Source organism: Miniopterus natalensis, chromosome 2 (assembly GCF_054644295.1).
Source record: "Miniopterus natalensis isolate mMinNat1 chromosome 2, mMinNat1.hap1, whole genome shotgun sequence".
NCBI lineage: Eukaryota > Metazoa > Chordata > Mammalia > Chiroptera > Miniopteridae > Miniopterus > Miniopterus natalensis.
In genome coordinates, this window is record NC_142082.1 from 53,147,213 (window position 1) to 53,152,124 (window position 4,912).

At 35.5% G+C, this 4,912-nt stretch overlaps 1 pseudogene; it reads right to left on the reverse strand.

The window, feature by feature from the left end:
- Nucleotides 1-3,830: 3,830 nt before the first annotated feature.
- On the reverse strand, nucleotides 3,831-4,346 carry LOC107539856 (protein tyrosine phosphatase type IVA 1 pseudogene; annotated as a pseudogene).
- Nucleotides 4,347-4,912: the final 566 nt, after the last annotated feature.

A 4,912-nucleotide genomic window follows, 5' to 3' on the forward strand; every position in this document is an offset into this window, starting at 1 on the left:
AGCTGCTTTTTGACCCAGTGATTCCACTCCTAGGAATGTATCCTAAGAATCCTGAAACACTAATCAGATAGAATATATGTACCCCAATGTTCATAGCAGCACAGTTTACAATAGCTAAGATCTGTAAACACCCAAGTGCCCATCAGTAGATGAGTGAGTAAAAAAGCTGTGGGACATTTACACCACGGAATACTACGCCAGTGTAAAGAAGAAGAATCTCATACCCTTTGGGACAGTATGGATGGACCTGGAGAAAATTATGCTAAGTGAAATAAGACAGGCAGTGAAAGACAAACATCACATGATCTCACTTATACGTGGAATCTAAAGAACTTAATAAACTGATGAACAGAATAGATTCAATGACATGGAAGCATAGATCAGACTGATGAATGTCAGAGGGATGGAGGAGGGTGGGTGGGTGGAGGGGGAGAGAGTAACTAAAGAATTTATATGCATATATGTACAACCCAAGGACACGGACAATGGTGGGGAGAGGGACTGGGGAGGGGGATGGGACAGGGTGGAATGGGTCATTGGGGAGAAAAAGGGACATCTGTAATATTTCAAACAAAAATAAAATTTAAAAAAAATCATGAAACAAAAAAAAAGAAAAGTTTATCTGTGTTTTATAAAGTTAACCTTATAAAACCCAGCAATCCAGCTCCTGACAAAAGAACTAAAAACATACCCACACATAGACTTAGACTGGAGAGTTGATAGTAATTTTTTCAAATCTGTTTATAAAAATATAAACACATTGTAGATATAAATAAAGGCAATTCCCCTATATGTTCTGTTTCCTTTTTCAGAGCTAAGCACTGTTGTGAAGTTGTTGTGTCGCACTCTTATACAGGAGTGCTTTTTATTACTGCACGTTCATGTTTCCATGAAAAAAATGAAGGGGTTTCTCTGTGTACTTTTTTAGGGGGAAAAAATTATCTAAATCATATAACTCTGGGTATAGTTTTTTGCAGTTTGCTTTATTCATGCAACAGCATTATTTTTAGATTTACCTATATTTATAATGTACCTCTAGTTCACCATACTTATTGTTATGTGGTATTTCATTGTATAAATATATGATATTACCAAACTTTCTGTTAATGAGCACTTAGGTGGTTGCAAAATTCTTTGCTGTTATAAACAATGCTTTTATGTGCAAACATTTAATTCAATGTGTTTTCTTGTCCACATGTGTCTCCTGAGTATATACCTAGAAAGGGTACTGTAGGTTAGAGGGTGTGCATATATTCAAAGCTACTAAATTTTACCACATTTCTCTCCACTGCTGTTATGCTAGATGTTTTCCATCTGCCCTTCTTGACATTGTCCATCCTATTCCACCATGTTCTGTGACCCAGGAGACTAACCTTTATGAGCGGTACCAACTTGGTTCCCATGACCTTATGCTTCTATTGGGTTTGGCCAATAAGAAGTACCAACAGGAGCTTAGGAAATAGAACTTTGGGGGAAGTAAGCTCCTTACACGGTTAGGTGTGGTTTACCACCTCTGCCTTCCTCTATGAAGGTCACAACTTCAGCTGGGTATTTCTTTCCTGAAAAGACAGCTCTTTAGCTGTTCTGGTCATCACCCTTCAGGCTTAAGGCAGTAACAGCGTGCTGGTGTTACTAACCCCATGGTGCTTCACCATCCCCTGTCAATTTCTCTTAACCCTTACTCTCAGCTTTGTAAATATTCCCTTCTTTAAACTCTCTCTTCAGTTACTTTTTTTGAGTATGCCATCTGTTTCCTGCTAGGACCCTGACCAAATAATGGTTTTCCAATTTACATATCCACACATGGAGAATTCCTGTTTCATCATTGCCAACACTTGATATTAACAGATTTCTTCATTTTTGCCAATTGGATGAGTGTAAAATGAAAACCTATTATCTTGATTTAAATTCCGTGATTTGTAGAAGTAGAGCATCTTTTCATATTTACATTGGCTATTTAGATTTTTCCCTCATCTTCATCATTCATATGCTTTTTATTGTTTATCTCTAATTGATCTTTAGGAATGATGTGTATATCTTGAAAACTTATACTGTAAATTATGGGTGTTGCAAATATCTTTTCACAGTTTGTGGTTTAAATAAAATTTTATGATATCTTTTTTAGTGCAGAATTTTTTTTAATGAAGTCTAATTCATCAATATTAATGTTTTTAAGGTTTTCAGCCTGCCTAGAAATTTCCCACACTTTTGTATCATTAAATTATCTTCCTATTTTTCTTTCTAAATTAAAAAAAATTCTCTTAGGTACTTAATGCATCTGGAGTTTATTTTTGTTTACAGTATGTTGATATAATATTATTATCTTCCATATGTGTAGCCAATTGTCCTAACATTTTTCAATGAATAGTGTCTTCATTCCTCATTGAATTATAATGACACATTTGTCATTTAATAAAGTTTTTATGTACATTAGTCTGTTTCTGTGCTTCATATTTTGTTCCACTTTTATATTTGTCACACACTCCACCAATATCAATAAGTATAAATCATTCTAGCTGTATAGATTTTTTTCATAGTAGAGTTCTCCTATTTTATTCTTCCTTAAGTTGTTTTGACTACTTTTGGCCATTTTTTTTTTTTAATGCATCTCATTATTTATTTAGATATTTAAGCTCTCATAATAGATTTTTACAAGCTGGTGAACACTGACAAATTATTTCTCCCACAGAACTATAACCACACATCCCCATACAGTATAAGTATATGGTTGAACTAACATTAATACATATCACCATTTTATCAATTATATAATAAAACAAATTATCAAATATCCAAATACTAAGTTACACAGCTCAAATAGCATATAAAATATTAGATGTCTGCTCAATTCATTAACAGAAACCCACTTCTTTTTTTGCAAGGAAGCATAGGAAGGGGGGAAAAAAATCACACTTTAAACAAAAAACATTGGTAAACAACTTCAGAATGTAAAAAAATATACAAGAATTTCAGCATTTTTATGATTAAGTGTTGTTTTAGCTACAACGAAGCATCTCTACCTTCAAAAAAAATATTTACTAAAGAGTATATTCTACATATTCAACACAAGACAAAGGCAACATTTTACTAAATATACTTAATAGCTCCCTCCCATTCTTTTCTCAGCCCCCCCTATAAATTGCACCCCAAGTGCAAACATTAATATTAACTGTAAGGCTTTTTGTCTGGAGACATTAAAGACATGTGCTCTGTACAATGTAGATTTTCAAAATGGACACTTTCCATAACAGCACAAAATGAGATTTATAGAAGGATAAATAATAACTAAGACTTGTTATACAAATTAAAAGTTGAGCACACCTGATATATACTTGCATAAATGTGGGAGATGTAACATAAAATGAGCAGGCAAATAACCATATAGGCCCTACTTATGTTTGAAATGACTGAATGGATAAACTATATAAGGTCCAGAGTATTCAGAGTTCCTGGGATTTTAGTTCTCTATGATATTAAAAATATACAAGTCTTATGCTCAGTATTTTGGCACCTAATCTTTCTAAATCTCTTATATATTGATAAGATTCTGGCATGGAACTAGATTTAAAGACATAACTCAATACAGCATTGGTACAAATGGCAAGCACATTTAAATGCTGAACAGTAAGAATTGTTTGCTAAGTGTCAAAATAGGTTGATTGTAACCCAAATATAGAGGTTGCAATTCTGTCAAGCTTGTGGCCTGGCAAAGCTGCTTTTCAATGCTTCTATGGAAGCTTCATTAGACTTATTCACCAACCCTAATATGTATGACAAATTAGGTCCTGCCTCAAGTCCCACTTCCAAGGCAATGGAATCAGGCAACTGTTTTATTGAATGCAACACTTGTTTCCGTGACCACTGGAGTGTTTGAAGTGCAGCCACATTTTAGGATGATACTTCTCCAAATACAAAAGCTGCTTGCCTTTAAAAGCTCCATGCTGCTTTTGTCTTATGAACTGTACTGCATCTTTATACTTCATTCCACCTTTGGTTAATGCCAGGGCAACAAGCACCAGAGCTCAAGGCCTGCAATACAATGAACAGCAATACAAACCAGGTTCATCATGAAACTTAATTTTTATATGATTTAACTAGTTATCAACAATCTGATTGGATGGTGGTGCACTACCATCAAAAGGTGAATCAAGAACATGGATGCTTTCTTTCTCCGCAAGAGTAGTGTCATAAGTTGCTTCACATACTCTTACTATTGTGGTAACTCCATACTTCTTAAGTTCCTCTACAAATCTGTTTAAGGTGGCATTGGTTGGACTGTGTGTAATGAGAAATCTCATATTCTTGTGTGTGACTTCCACAGGAGCTGGGTGGTTCATTTGAGCCATGTTAGTTAAAAGACACTCGATAGGGTTATGAAAGAATTTAAAAACTGAATACAGAAATGATGCAAAGAAACTGAGTCTACTTCAATATACTTCACTTGAACTTCTCAGTACTTTGAGTATGAAGTTGGGAGTAATGAGAAGTAAAATGAACCTCTTAACAAGCAGCAATTCTTCAACCCAGTAATACTGAAGCAATAGAAAGGAAGTGCACTGAGGTGTACCCTATCCAGGTGAGAACTCTTGTAAAATGCTATGCAATTCCAATTCAACACTTCTGTGTCCAGGTTAACCACTCTTTTGGAAGTTTCTTGGTGGAGTACTAATGAATTTCTACAGTTCACTTCTCTGCATAGAGGTGATACTGTGCCTGGCAGGTATCTCCACTGCCCTTCAAGAACACACAGAACTGAAGAATATGTTTGCTCGTTGAAGATTGTGGCCTAATCATACAGATGGTCTGAGGTGGTGGCAACACAGTGGTGGTGGCTGTGGCTGAAGGGCAGGGGGCTGCGGTGGTCCTGGCAGAGACAGCAGCTTTGCAGATGGCAGCTAGGACACCAGACACT